The sequence below is a fragment of the Ischnura elegans genome, chromosome 5 (assembly GCF_921293095.1).
Source record: "Ischnura elegans chromosome 5, ioIscEleg1.1, whole genome shotgun sequence".
NCBI classification, from domain to species: Eukaryota; Metazoa; Arthropoda; class Insecta; order Odonata; family Coenagrionidae; genus Ischnura; species Ischnura elegans.
The window spans coordinates 27967245-27983689 of record NC_060250.1 but is presented as its reverse complement, the minus strand read 5'-3'; the positions used below and the strand labels follow the sequence as shown (position 1 = coordinate 27983689).

General features: G+C 39.8%; 1 protein-coding gene across 1 annotated transcript in view; it reads right to left on the bottom strand.

The window, feature by feature from the left end:
- The window catches only part of LOC124158638 (NADPH--cytochrome P450 reductase), a 93336-nt gene extending 77170 nt beyond the window's left edge, over positions 1-16166 (bottom strand). Inside the window, exon 1 of the mRNA XM_046533828.1 lies at positions 15919-16166. The gene's annotated coding sequence lies outside the window, so the exon portion shown is untranslated. The remainder of the gene's footprint in view (positions 1-15918) is intronic.
- Between the last annotated feature and the right edge of the window lie 279 nt (positions 16167-16445).

Sequence of the window (16445 nt, the reverse complement as noted above, 5' to 3'; positions counted from 1 at the left end):
ACAGATATCTAAAAAACCTAGAGTCCTGAAAGCATTCAAAACTCAACAGAGGTTACTGATGAACTAAATTCATACCATTCCGGGAAATCAGTGGAACAGGCTTGGAGAAGATCTCTCATATTTCACACAATGAGAGGTTTTCCATCTCTCCTTCCAACGTTTCGACGAACTCATCGTCTTCAGGAATCCAAGAATCAAAGTGCCATTCGTCAACAATTGGCGATTTATATACATTATACCATGAGGGTTTGAGCGATATCTTCTCTCGGCGTCTCTGAGAGATCTTTAACGATATTGTTCACCGGTAAAATAATTGGACATTCTGGGCACTTTTAAGAACGCTCTTCGTAAAAATAACATTGCTAATTAAATCGCTCAAAATTTCTCTCGCTAAGCACGAATGATTTCAATTCCTAGATCTACAGATTATTTTCGTGACGTGGAAATCGGCCATCGGGCGACGATGAACGCTACGCAAAACAAGATAAGAGAAGAAAGGTGGCAACGTCTCCTTCAAGCCTCTGATAAAACGGAGAATCTCGATGGCTGCAATCAAACCAAGGAATTACGACATATCATTATTGAATAGTGTATCATCCTTGAAAAGTGGTTCTAAAATTAGCATTTTACGGCAACAATTTTTCATCTTTGGAGACTTCTCATTCTATTTTCATCCTCGAGATAAAATTAAAATAAAAAATACCCAATATTCGGTCCAGAAGTTTAACCGAACTTCCCCCGCCATGAACAAAGCAGGACCAAAGCAATGCCGAATCAAATGGATTTGTGCAAGGAAAAATATCTGACACAAAATGAAAGTATCTAATGTCAATTTCATACTATCGCACGAATGTATGTGTGCACGAGTGTATCGCCTGCAACAGAGATGACTTCTTAGACAAGAGAGAAAATATAGGTGCAGCCTCTTACAACAGCTACAGAAATGACGGAACACATCCACTCGACCAGTCTTATATAACGTCTAGTAAAAAAATTGATTTTTATAATGTTGCAATTTTCAGAATATATATAGTACACCTTTTTGAACATTTTCCAATAACTCAAATTAGGGTATTTGAGCCGAAGGAGAGAGAGCGAATGGAGGAGAGAAACCATAGAGTTTATACTACAATATTTATGAGAGAAACTCTGCGCCGGAACTATTCAGATCATAACGCGGTCGGACCAAAGTGGACCGCGACTTTACGTGCAAACAAACGGACGGAGAGCTGTACTTGAAGTGCCCACCACAAAGCACTCAAGCAGGTATCAGGTAGTCTCTTAAAAAATAAGAGGATCAGGTAAATAGTGATGTGATAGGGAATAAATACGTACGTATGAAAAGATTAGCTCACCGGAGAATTCGGACGAGATCTGCGTCAAACAAAACTTAGGAATATTGATGATGAAGTAATATAATAGATAGGAAATCCTATCGATACCTCCATTTCACAAACGCTCAACAATCGCCCACCGAATCAAATCCGCTCATCTAGTTAGATGAGCGCATTTGATTCGGTGGGCGATGTGCAGAGTTGTCGCTATGGTAACTAAGAGAGCGTTTTTGCAGAGGAGGAATCGCTATGGTAACTTCGAGATTCACTAATTACATAACTATTAAAGTCGTAAAGCAATGGGCACACTACCACTCACACCTACCGCTTGCGTTTCCCGACATTGTCATGATAGTTATATTGTTATAGTACGTAGATCAAGTACGTACATTGATAAGTCAGCGAGGCAGTTGGTCCTCATACCAATCCGGAGCACCTACGTCACACTGTTTATATTTTCAGCTGAAGAGCCTACACATGACAATGGTCTTATTGTTAGTTATATGAGCATGGATAGCGCGACTCATGAGGATGTGGCGCCAGTAGAACAGAGCGAATGAAATGAAAGTTTTGGGGTTAATACCAGTGTCGGATCCAGTATAGTGATAAGGGAGGGGGGAGGGAAATAAAGTAATAGGGGTTATTGAAATAAATTATATATTACCATTACCAATAATAAAGTACCAAGAATAAAATACCATTTCATGCAGCGAAAATTAAATACACAAAAGAGGGGCTATAGCCCCCCCCCCCTGTCTGAATGCGCCACTGGTTGGTGGGTGGACGGCTTGGGGGGTAACCTCCCAGCAGTTGTGGGGGTCCGAGTAAAATCACCGTTTTATCAAGTGTAAATTGGATACCCAAGGAGGGGCGGGAGCGGCGGACCCTAGGAGGATACCTATATTTTGCCCAAGCAACTGCCACTTACTGATATACTGATCGAAGCTGTTATATAGGAACATTGAAGCGAGTTGCCTGTCACCCCCACTGCCATCACGTGGTTTATGTTGGTCTCATTTTCCTATTCCCAGAATGGTTCACAATTGTTATGGCTTAAACATCTAGGGTCGCCGCCGACCGGGTCAGGAAACATAACTTTAATCAACAACAAGCAGAGAATATGGACCATCATCTTTTGCATTGGAGAGCACATCAAACGCGATCGCTAGAACTCATCATTTTACTTCTACGCCCAGCGAACTATCGACTATGCTCCGCTATGCGGGGGAAGAGTTGCCCACGGTTGCACACATCCTAAAATTAATTCTGCGCATGTAATGGAGCAGCATTTCTAACGAAAGAGAAGTGGTTCCAATTCATTCCGCTGAGCTGCGTACCGATCGCTAGTTCTTGAATAGATCGGCTCCCTGCAAAAGTCAAGATTATATTCCTCTCCCCTACGTTCATATGCTCCTAATACAGGAAAGTGCAGCGTAATCGTTACCTAATTGGAAAAGACCAAATAATATAATGGCTGAAAATTACAATAGTTAAATAAGCCAAATGATCAAGGCAACAGACTGGGGAGAGAGCAAATTGTCATACCGACAAGGGTGCCGACTTACAAAAAATATTGGGGGGGCCCAAACCGGGGATCTTGCCCCGGGGAATTTTATAAGTAGTGAGTTTTCAGTTTTTGAAGCATTTTAGAAGAGTCATATGATCAACATTAGAACCCTGATAACTCGAATCTCGATATCTGGACTCTCCGGGGAAAATTGACAAGCATGATACATTTTTTCCTCCCACCCATAACAAATTTTTGAGGGGACTCGGGCCCCCTCAAGCCCCATGGAGTCGGCGCCACTGCATACCGAGAAACATAAATCCAATTATGTCATCATACAATCAGCATCAAATATGATAATTCATTTTGATAAGTTCGGTCACTTTGATCATTCATAGCATGAACTGTTTCTTTATGCTCTTAGGCCGATTTTTTACGATGACAAGTCTAAATGGGCCACATGCACTGGTGTCCCCGATACATTTCTAAAAAGAAATATACGTTGCGGACTTAAATAACACACCATCTACATGCAACCAAATTAAACTTAGCAAGAAAATATCGATAACTATTAGTTCAGTGGGCCGGATGAAATAGGTTTAGGGGCAACAAGCGGGCTGCGGGCAGCAGACCCCTGACGTAAGGTAACCTTGTGAGTAACTAGGCTGCGAAGAGCATATCAGTGTTCATATCAACGTAATCATACGAGGTGCTGCGTTCTTATAAATACACGAAATATAAATGCACAATATAAATATGCGAAACATAAATATACAAATAAACGAAAATTGGGGGATTAGGTATGTTTTCTAACAAAGTTAAATGTCAAAAAATGAATGAGGGAAAAAATCATTGTACAACACAAATACGAAAAGAAGCACAGTGAGCTCGTAACAAATGGTTCCGATTTGAAATTTTTTTTATTTGCGTAAAGGTGATTATTTAGAGTCTGTGACACAGTTTACGTCCCATTTTTGGTCCCTTGCAGGTTAGCACGCATAAAGGCCGTTTTACACGGGGCACGGAATTGCGCAGGTTAGAGCTGCAATAATTTCTAAAATGGCGCGGAATTGCGCGAATGCATGAACGAAATTAGAACAGGGGCTATTTTGACGTCTCGCATCCACGTATTCTCGCATGTGTTCTAGCAATTCACTGCTTTACACGACGCAATTTCGATTGCGCCTTCGCACGTACGTCAGATTGCGCAATTCCGTGTACCGTGTAAAACGGCCTTAAGAGAAGTTTTTATGCAGTAATAAAAATAATTGCTGACAGACCGCTTAAATTATGGAATTTTGTTTTTTTTTTTTTCGACCAATAACAAATGTTAATGTGACAGATTTAAATGCGGCTATTTGCGTAAAAAAGCAACCTATAGTCTGCGTCAGAATTGGTCTCCTATTTCTGGTTACCTGATGAGGTTAAGCAGGCAAAGGAGAGGTTTATAGGCAATAAAAATACACAATTTCTGCAGGGCTGATAATTTTGGAACGCTTATCTCATTCCCCCAATGACAGATACCATCAGTAAGTCGCAGAGTAGCCTTTCTGCTCTCTGACGACTTGGAGCTTGCACATGCATCCAGCCGTCGAAACCTCAGATAACGACTCAGCAAGCAAAAATCAAATAGAAGAGAATTGCTTCAGCATGACTAACAATAAGACTTATCTGAATTTCATTTATCTAAAATCCCACTTCTTCGACAGCAGCGATAAAAATATGACAGAAATATAGCCAAATAGATAAGATTAAGTATTTTTCCACTCATAACACAGAAAATTAAAAACCATAGCAGCTCAAAAAAATTCCTTACAACCGCGTCGTCCGGCAACATTTGTCTACCATTCCAAGTTTGAAAATGTCAGCGCTCTAGCTAATAGGAAGTAGTCGAAATTTGAGTAGCAAGATTTTTTCCCAGGAGATCAAAAACACGAACAAGAAATCGAGTATAATAAAAAAAAGCGGTAAAAAAAGAGGCACATTTATAAATTAACGTCGACCGGGAGAAGTAAGTAAACCTTGAAAAGATTTCGTTGACGTTACAGGCGTCGTAAATGAATTTCAAAATACCTTCAAAAGCAAATCATCCTTCATAATAATTCGAAGAGTTCAAAATGTTTGATGCAACATAGCGACAAGAGTCTTTCCAAATTACATCGCATCCGAGAATGCCAACGAAATAGCAAACAAATCCGTGCGCAAGGCGACGATTAAGTACTTTAGTCATGAGTCGCATATAAGTGTAGGATGCGTCAGCTAAGCCAAAGCTCATTCGGTTGCATTCGAAGTGACCTTGTGGAGAGACGAAAGGATTAATGCTCTGGGCGATTACTGCCCGTTCCCTCCTCCCAGTATCACAAAGAACCGTCAAAGAGAGCATGAACCGCCGAGCAGATAGGTGTAGTTATATTCACGCCAAGCTAGAGAAAAAACTTCGTTTTAACAACTTCCACTATCCAGAGCACGGTAATCAACACATGGCCGCTATCGAACGAGTTTGCCTTCGAGCCTCTCCATATCCATTCACTGGTGCCGACCGTAGGATCATAGACAGAGAAATCGCGTTTGTCTGAGACGGAATTCTTGAATACAGCCCGCTGAGAATGCGAGACACTAAATGCTGTTTTTTTCATTGGCTCAACTTCCCCTACATATGCATGATTGCATCTATGTAATATCTAGAATATGTAATATGTACTCAGCAGAATAGCCCAGGCGAAGAGAGCATTGCACCAAAAGAAACATCTACTCAATGTATACTACGAGATGCGGTGCTACGGAAGAATGATGAGGATCAAATGAATCGACCGAGTAAGCAATGAGCTAGTCTTAAGAAGAGTAGGTGAGAAGAGAAGCCTCATGAAAACCTTGATAAAACAACGGAACAACCTTATAGGACATGTCTTGAGACATGAAAGCCTGATCTAAAGGAAAATCTCGAATTAAATATATGGAACAGGTAAATAAGCATGTGAAAGAGAAGAAATATGCAAATGTGGAAGGATTAGCTGATAGGGGAATTGAGTGGAGAGCTGCGTCAAACCAACCTCAGGATAGTTGACCAGTGATACCATAGAGTAATACTCTGTGGTTATACCATTAAACAAAATATTCCATAACAATCTCAGAGTACCCAGGCTATCAAAACAGAAAAATTCAAGCATAACTTCAGGTTTTCCAGGAAAATTTTACAAAATTCCAGATTAATCTTACGTGACTACTGCAATGGAGAAGAATTTTATAACACCCATAATTACTTCAATACTTTTAAATAAGATTTTATTTATGCATTATTTTGCGTTCCTAATTTAAAGACTTACACTTTTTAATAGCAATTTTACTTCTAATTTATGAATGCCTCACTAGGCACCCCAAGAAATCACTCATAGTTTTTAAGAATTATATAGATAAATAAAGACTTACACTATCATAAAGTGCAATTTCAAATGTAATCAATTCATTGAAAAGTATATAAACATTAATTTGTCTTTAATAAATTACGACCAACACATTTTAGGCCAGAAAATGGGTGTTAAATAAAGGATTTTGAAATTCCAGATTGGAGCAAATATTCATGAACAATTCATGTATAATTCCAGGGCCCGAAAATTCACGCATAATTCACGATTATTCCCGTTACCAGACACCCTGATTCTGTAAATTAATGCACACACATGCATTTGAGTGTAGTGAGCAAAAAATGAGTCCTAAACAAAAAATGGCTATCAATAAACCACTGACAACATACCCCTTTCACCTTTCCAAGGATACGAATGGTTAGCGTAAACAGTATGTATGACTAAACACATTCCATTAAGTGTTTAGCTACTTTAAAACCCTTGATTAGGACTAAGCTTTTCCATTCACCATACAGCGGGAATGTCTCCGACTGAACCGAGAAAATAGTCGGGAATGTTCAATACTACTACCAACGAGTCTTTCACTGGGTAATTGAAAAAAGACCCCACATCAGAGATTTCTACACTGAATATGGCCTTTAGCGGTGCCAAGATACACATTGAATACCAGTGAACATAATGATAAGAATCCTTTCCCCGACATCACTTTGTCCACCACGGAGCTACTATTCTCAACCTGGGATCTCGTTTTAAACGAAAGCTAAATATTTCTTGACTGAAAGTAACAACGACCAGCACCAGTCAATATGACGGCTTGGCCAATTCCTCCTCTTAGGGTATGACAACTTTCAGGTACAATTACAGAAAATAAAACCAGCCAAAGAATAACAGAACTTACAGAAATCCGTACCAATTAGCAAAAACAAATTCGTCGCAATCGCTCGTGTTTGACTGCTAGGTAGACACTTATGGGGAATTTTCATCAAGGAGTGATTAGAGAATAAGTAAAAAGCGTGATTTATAAAATTCTCAATCATGAGATGATTTCACATAAAAATGGATCTCTGAAAATATTAAGCCGGCAACACACGTCAGGGCACCTGCTGCAAAATTTACTCATGATAAAATAAAATGACGAATTACACATTCAGATACGTACAGGCACTGTTTCCAAGTATCCAATTACACAAGAATGTATTTGCCCTCTGCACTGGAGTTGTGCATTAGCTTTTACTTGATATCATTCGACACTCGAAAAGATATTCCCGGTCAGTTCCCAAAACTTTCCATCTTCCCCGAGGTGGTACAAATTCCCCGATATTTTACTCATTTCCGTCATAAAAAAACTAGTAAAATTTCCCTGATTCGCTGCTGCAGATGACCTATTTAACCCGTTTCCTTTGGTAGAAGGCAAAAGCCACTCTCTCCTCAAAAATGATCAGCCCAGCTACCTGAAGCAATTTTTTTCTGTGAGAAATAATAAGTCCAAAATTTAGACTAGAATGGCTTCTGATTTTCTTATCACCCCCACCCTCCCCCACACAGAACTACCACCAAGGAAAAATCTTTCTCTGGTGTGGGAGCACGATTATGGAACAGTATTCTAAAGGATATGAAAGATTCCGTCTCTTTGACTGTTTCAAGCAGATTTTTTCGATTTCTACAAACCCTTGAAAGTGTATAACTTCCTTATAACCTAATATTTTTATGATATTGATCACTGTAATGTATTCGCCTACGCTAATAGTATCTTATAATAAAATGTGTATATTATGCGCTCTTTTGTACGCCATAACCATAATACGTTCTCAATTGACAATGACCAAAAACAATAAATCATACAACTATTATTTTGAACCCGTCACGCATTAGTGTAGCAGAGCTAATATGACCACTCGAAATTGAAAATCATGCCATCAAACAGTATACCCCGCCGCTAATATTTAAAATTCACAATGGAAACTCGTTTACCCGTGAGATTAGTTAAAATACCAATGGACTTTCGTGTTACAGTTTCCAATTCTAACAAAAAGAGCGCTTCTCACAATGAAGCGGCAGGATGTTCCATTTTCAGAAGATAACGAGGGACTATTTAACTAAGAAAAGTAGCCCAAAGCTAGGACGGACATCACTATCAATACATTCCAGTTCTACGAGTTGGAATAGAAAACTTCGTTAACGCACAAAAAAGACTCGTCACAAATATTCGTGTCGCTTCACTTGTATATTAACTGTATGCACTTAGGATGGATGAATAAATGGCGAAAGAATGGATTTGTGTAGTAATAACGAGAAATCGTGCATTTTAGAGTTGACGTTGAGGATATAGCAGCCTTCTCTAGCAATTCTAACGTTTTTCAACATGATTTCAAGCATTTAAATCTCGCATGCAAAAGCCCTTCTCGCAAGCAAAGTATAATTCAAATTCACTTTAAATAGAAAAATATCGTTCACAAGAGGTTAGTCAAAATCACCGCAAAATGCAATAAAAATGCAACTCTACAAAATCTTTAAAAGATATTAATTATCGACTGAAAATAAGTCATTGAATGTTATATTTCCTAATTGCCAATGTACTACGGAATTAAAATAATTAATTACCGTATTCTTTCAGCGATACTTCCATTAGATGCTATAGAAAGTTTGTAGGCCATATAAATCACTCAAAAAATTAATTAAAAAGAAAACGGTGATGCTTTCATAGGCAATGAGACAGCAGCAAAATGAAATTATCTATTTATAAAGAACATTAAAAAAATAATCCCAAAATGAGAAAATTACCTCAATTCATCATCGTGGAGATGAACCAAATTCATCTTTCTCCCACTGGGTGAACGAAGCCGCTACAGCCGACGGCACTAGACTGCCTATCTAACTATAAAAGGTGTTCACATTCAGGTAGTGGCGGATCCAGGATAGTGACAAGAGGGGTGTGGGGGTTAAAATTCCAGCAGTAGTGGGGGTAGGAAAAAAATTACCATTCCATCTTGTGTAAATTGGATACCCAAGGGAGGTAGGGGGCTATAGCTCTCCTAGATAGCTCCCTCCCCCCCAATAGACCAGCCACTGCATTCAGAAAATAGATTCAACTTTAAAAGGTGAAGACATGTGTTGAACTGTATCTCTCCTTCGGGGAAAAATACATAAAATATGTATAAGAGAGTAGAATTCAAGTCTTGATTAAGCATACTTAAAGTAAGAACATCTTAATTACTTCGCCAATTGGAGATTCAATTACTAAAAAATTATTGATGACTTTTAGGGCGGCTGACTAAGTTAAACCCTAACCTCAATCTCCATCAACTGAATTCGGGATTAAATAAATTCTCTGCATATGAATTGACCAAATTCATCAATTGATTTATTGCTCGGACATGAGTAATCCCCCAATTCCCACGAGATTTTATTCCAGGCGTCAACAGGGCATGACCAGATTGTTGACAGAACTCACAGTGGACATCCAAGTAAAGGGGGACTGGGCACTCCACTATGAAAACAACTCCATCGTGAAGGCGACAGAGTTGAGCACTAAGCAATATGCTCAGACAAAGCGCACTGATAAGCCAAGTCCCGATTGTAGCCGGATTTTCGGCCTTGCTGTTGACTCACACACACCTGGCTTCGGAAGATAATGAATTCGCTAGAGGGATTTCCGATGCTCCTATCTGCCCTTAAGGTCGTTGATGCGAAACGATCATGTAAGAATTTTCGCGATGTAATTACAGTTTTCTAATTTTATTCAACATATTCAGGTCTACAAAACCTTTATAAATTGTGGAGAAAACCGTAAATGACGCCACTAAAGTAAAAAAAATTGAGCTAAGATGCAAAAAAATGAATTCGCCAGAGAAATTTCGCCGGCTCTTGTCAGTCTGTTAACTCTCTAACACGGGAAACTTAACAGAAAAATTACGGATGGATTTTAGCGATTTCATTTTTTTAATTTAACATGAGGCACTTAGTTTTCTAAATACCTTCCTTAATCTGAGAGAAAATCTTATTTCACATTTTCAGTGATTTGATAATAATTTAACCTCCATCTCTCCCCCGAAATAAATTCCAGAATTTAACCCTGCTGATGAAACCTCGACATCTATTTCACCAGCCCCAGCCCCTTATAAAACCACTGGCTCCATCTCCTCCAGATCTTGCCCATTACTTTCTCCAATCACCAAATAGCACTTCCTTACTCGTTTGCCTAATCGTACAATGCACCACATCCATTCTCCTCCATATCCTCCACACCTCGAACGCCAGCAGCTTCAGCTGAATTTCTTTCCTCAATTTTTTTTAAAGGTGTTTTAACATGGCAATCAATATAACGAATGACTGAGGACATCAATTATTCCGAAGGTAAATATACTACTTACATAAGGATATCTAATGCGATAACCGAAAGAAATTCAGAAGAAAAAAAAGGAAACTGAATATTAATGTAGACTGGAGATGCCCAAGTCGTGGCAATCGTACATAACCAAACCTACAGTAAAGGCCTGGTTACACGGTACATTAATACACACAAGTTAATGTACGTTTGCATGAATGATTTAGGTGGACCGGAACGGAACATGTACGAATGCATGAATTAGATCAGGTTCTATTTTCTGTACATGCATTCGCACATTCAGTTGGGTGGTTACACGGTGCATTTTGGCGTTCATACATTTAGACATTAACCAGTACGTGTTAATGTATCGTGTAACCAGGCCTTAACGAACATCTCCCGCTTTTAATCTAGAGCGGAAAATCGCCCCTTCGTTTAACTTTAATTTATTTAGTTCAATTCTCATAAAGATCCATCAGACAATGAAATCGGATGGAAGGGAGTAGCTGAGCTCATTAAGAAAAGTTAGCTTACCAACAGCGAACAATGGAATTAACAAAGTCGAGCGAGATTCCGACCATCAAAAGAAGAGATCCTCAGACGATAGAGTTTACCACATGCACAACAAAAAAAGGTGAAGAGGATCCCACATTCAAGTACATTTTAACACACGGTTTCTTAGCAAACGGTCCACCACTTACTATAATTTAAACATGTCAAAAAAGTCCACAAGACAAGAGTCAAAGTTGATGGATTCGGCTGAGATCATTAAAAATTACAATAAAATTATTTAAAATGATGCCCAAGAGGAGGAAATGGTAATAAATTGAAGTTTGAAAAGAGGTCCTCGTGGACTGGAAGAGCAAGTAGTCCATCCAGTGGTAACCAAACCGGACCAAGAAATGTAGAAAGTATTCTCTCATGATCATGCTGCTGCAACAGCGATGGCTAATAATAGACAACTTGAGATGGAAACAGCTCCACAGCTTAAGGAAGCAGACAACCAAAACACTCAGATCCCGCTCTGCCAATGCCATCTGGATGAATCTGGAAATATTTTGAAGACCTTGAAAGGGTTATGGAGCAGTGCAGGAGAGAACCAAAACACCATGATTGCCACATCCCGCATTGCCAATGCCATCTGGTGACTTTGAAAAATATTTTGAAGACCTTGGGATACAAATTCGACAGCACTAAGGCTGCTAAACTCGTCACATAAAATGAAAAAAAATTGCCGGAAGAAACATGATTACAGAAGTAAGAAGATTCACCACGACGCGACGGTGGAGAATGAATCAAATATAAAAATTTCCTGAATTCCCTTCAGCGATAAAAGAAGAAAGGTCATTTGCAATTCTGACCCCCGTCTAAGGGTGTCTCCTAATGCGAGATAGTTGCCATGGCACTGTAAGAACTCCAAAAATTGCTGGAAACACTTAACACTGCACGCAATTCCGAAAATTTTCACACAGCCATTGGTTTGGTTCAATGTAAGTAAATGAACGATGAGAGCAAGTTATACCCACGACAGTTCGCACTAGCCTCACTAATGTCAGCCAAAAACCAGAAAGTGAAGTCTCTTCAAAGTAAGAAAGTTGAGAACGGTAAATCCATTCCTTAGATCCATCATATGACACAGTAAATGCTATTTCGAGTGTACTTCCACGTTCGAATACGCATAGATTATAAATGTCACAAGTCCAATCAGGATTTATAATAAATAACAAGGAAAATCTTACACAGTGCCCTAACAATGAGTTCAAATACTTAAACGAATTTTTAATAAGTAGTCTTTGACTTTTAATTTTCAATGCATTATATGCCTAGCTTCTCCCATGAGTTAAATATAGATACATAATATAAAAAAGGATTTAAAAAACAAACCACCGTCATGAGAATTTATAACACCAATGAAATTATGCAGCAAAGGTAAGGCCCGAATGACTCTGTTTCAAAAAACTTTCGTCATTACTACTCCATTCATGCATACTTATTCAACTTTTGCAGTGCTTCTACATCTCTATCCCTCCTTTGAACCCACAAAAACTTTGCAGGCTACATTATAAAGCTCAATATTATACTCCAAAGTTAATCAAATTCCTCGTTGCCATGCCATCTGACTTGTGCGTTTGCGTTAATGTGGAAGTATCGATTATTTATTATTATGAAGAAGAACAACCTCTTTTTCAGGGAAAAAATATATGCTCACATATTTCATTACTAATCACAATCACTTGGTAAGTTTTCTGATGTTATTGGAGGTTTTAGCTGGAAAAAACTAGGAGCACTTTCTAAAAGTGAGACAAACAAATCAGGAGTAATAGTTACCTGTTATGAACCCCTGATATGAATGTCTCGAGCCCACAATCAATGCCAATGTCGCCATAGGCGGATTTAAAATTTAGGGGCACGTCCCCACCCCAGACGCTTAAAAAATAGACAAGATTTTTAATACGGTTATCATTACGTTTGTTTTGCTTTGTGTATTACGGAGCCTCAATCATTTAATATCATATTATAACTTTCGTAATAAAATAAAGAGAATATTTCCTACAATAATTGCAGTACGTTGTTTTTAATATCAAATATGAGAAGACTGTTTGCCTGTCAGACCCTTAACCCCCTAGAAAAAATCCTGGATCCGCCCTTGAATGTCGCCGTACCACCTCTCACCTGGGCCAACTTCAAATACTACCCAAAGTAAAACATTTCTTTACCGCAGTGACAGAGAAGTTTGCAATAGATGTGACGTAATGTATACAATCTGGATTAGGAGGAAAGAATAGAAGATCAGACCGACGCAAATATCTCCGCAATTATTTTCAACGAGCGTGCTGTGCCCGCTCCCAGCGGGCTTCCCCCGCTCTTTTCAATGCAGGTCCACAGAGGGATAGGCGCGTTTCTAATTTTAAAATGTAGAAAAAAAGGCAGAGTCTGATGTACAAATTTAATTGGAATGTTCATGTACAGATTGAGGTCAGAGGACCTCTTTAAACACAACATTGGAAGTAATTACACTATCCTCTGTTAAACGCACATGATGACTAATACTTACGTATCAACAGGAGACTTGAATGTGGAATCAGCCGCATTTTCACAAAAGTTATTTAAAGAATGCGAGATACTGTTGCAAATGAACACATGTATCAGTTTGTGCGCCGTTAACGTCAGGAATATTTACAATTTTTTTTATTATTTAAAAACCAACTTAAGGAAGCAATAGCAATATTTAGGAAGTACGATATGCCGTCGCATGTTCTCTGATAAATTCTGTGCATTTTGGTACCCCATTTGTAGATTTTGGTTGCTTATAAGTTGAGAAAAAGGTATCTATACAGTAGAAATAATATAGAAGATTCTCGTAGAGAAAGGATGAAGAGCATGCAATCAAGGGCGGTAGAACACGAAAATTGAGATTCTCTCGCAGACCATTTCAGGCCGGGCCACGCGATTCGAACGGGAATTCTCATCACGCAGGGAAACACCTGTCGAACGCCGTCGGCGGGACGATGGCGAAGCGAGACAACTCACGCCTCTTCCCCAATTCTCTCGACTACTCTGGCTGGTCAGTCGTGACCCTCGCCACAGACAACGACGGTCATCGCCACAGGGAGAGTAGCAACATCGCAGCGAGGAAGGAAGGTTTGGGAGAGCAGGAAGGAGGGCGTGAAAGGGGTAGGCGCGAGGTGTGGGAAGTCCGTGCCGCACAGAAGAGGCTACAGGTACGTCAGCGAATGAGCAGAGAATACGCTCAGTCATGACCTTGGGTGCACCAGAGGCGGGACTGGAACCCGCGACCCCTCCGGCGCGCAGGTAGGCCGCGCGCACGCAACTGTCACCCTCGCCTCCGGCGCTTTTTCATATGCACACACACGCGCGCGCATACACATGAACGACCGGTCGCGAAAGGTTAAAAGCGTTCGAACGGGAGCGAATTTCCTTATCTGGATCGGCGGCAACCGACGCCGCTTTCGAGTGAAGAAAAGACGAACCGACCCCGATGCCACTCCGCAAATGACTCGATGAATTAAATCGTCACGGCCGAAGAGCACAGTCCGAAACGAAATGCAGTCGTCCGCAGCAGATACATACATGTATTCGCGAAGTATGACGAGCCACGTCAGCTGGTTACCACATGGGGGGGGGGGGGGGGGAGATGGGTTTAAATCCCCACTGAGGCCATGGGGAAGTGGAGAAAAGCGGTAAGTTATATGCACTGTATACATAGGGTTGGAGTAACGAAATGCAGGATCCACACATCAGCTCGCACATATCTCATAGTACACGGAAAAAAGTACTCCAACGGATCTCATTAGAACGCTAAAACTTCCATTGTACTTTACAGCACCGTAATATTAGTATAGGGGATTTAAATTGTGGACATGTAATCAGCAGAGAAACAAATACAATTCGTGCATAACTATTTCGCGGGATAAATGCCAAAAGCAATACATGAACAAAAAATAACCTAAATATTATCATAAATCGAAGTGCCTAGATCAAAAGTAACTGCAAAGTTTTGTTCAACTAAGTGCCTCTTTCATATGATATATAATTTGATGCATACACACGTTAAGATAGCATTCAAACTAGGCTCTCCGAATGTACGGTTAAAGTCATTGTCTGACGAGTTACGTTAATAATAACCTCGCCACAGGGTGGTATAAACAAATACTTTTACTCATAGTTTACACACAAAACTTCTTCGACCGCAACAGGATGCTTCCCGGTTAAGTCATAAAGAACTCGTCAGGCAATGATTGCTACTGCGATTTAAAAAGAAGGAAGAAACGAGTGTAAATTCCAAAAAGGCCTGTCTACAACCAAAGACGATCCAAGAGGAACAGGTGGTTCCCTCAGCTTTACGATTTTCAGCTAAGATAGCCATCAAAATCACAACGGGTGGCGAGGTTCTCGGCGTAAGAATGAAAACAGATAGATGAAAATAAAGCTTTCTCAGCGAGCCTTTCGTACACAGTTCACCACACATAAATAAATAATTAACACAGCAATATTTATTGTCAAGGAAAGCAATATAAACCTATAGAGTTCCGTCAGAAAGCACAAGCAAGAGCCTTCAATGGCTCGAGTGCTATCATCTAATTTCTATAATATACATTAATAGCCCATAGCAAAATAGCATGTTACGAGGAGATATCCCCTATAAACGTTTCGTATTCAGTATTTCATACAAACTATGGCAAGAAACGGTTGATCTTTCACCGTGATTGCAATGTTGAAAATTGCTTATCCATTCAACACAAACGAAGAGGTGAGAGAAACATATCAAAGACAAATCATCAGGAACTTCAGAACCTCAAACACTTCGGAAAGGAACCAACGACGAAACAAAAAAATTAAAACCTGGAAGCTGATGTCTCAGAAACCAACCTGAAGCAGTTCAGCAGATATTCCTAGCGGGGAGATTCACCACCGTAGAACCAATCACTAAAGGCACATATAATTGGACACCAGTGACACAGTCCTGATAAAAACGGAGAACCAGATACAATCACTACACTTTTTTCTGTTCACAAACTGAAGACCCGACGGCTCACGTGGGCAACCACGACTATGACGAGGCAAGAAGAACTGAATGAGGAACAGAACGCGCCGATTACCACACGCGATTACATTACGCGACGGAACACAGCTCCCCAATGGCCATCCCGATTACAGTGCTACTGTGAGTAAAGTAAGTACTAGTAGCACTGCAGGACGGCGGGCTCTTGGTTCACTACAGCCATCTGCTGGTCTTTTTATACACTATTACGTTACTCAAAAACCGCGAAAAACAAGTCTGTAAGGGTATATGATCGTTACTACAATTAGTAATAGTTATAATAAATACTAGCAGATGCGAAACTATCGAGCTAGAGCCACATATTTTATTTTCTTGGTAATTAAGAACCATTCAT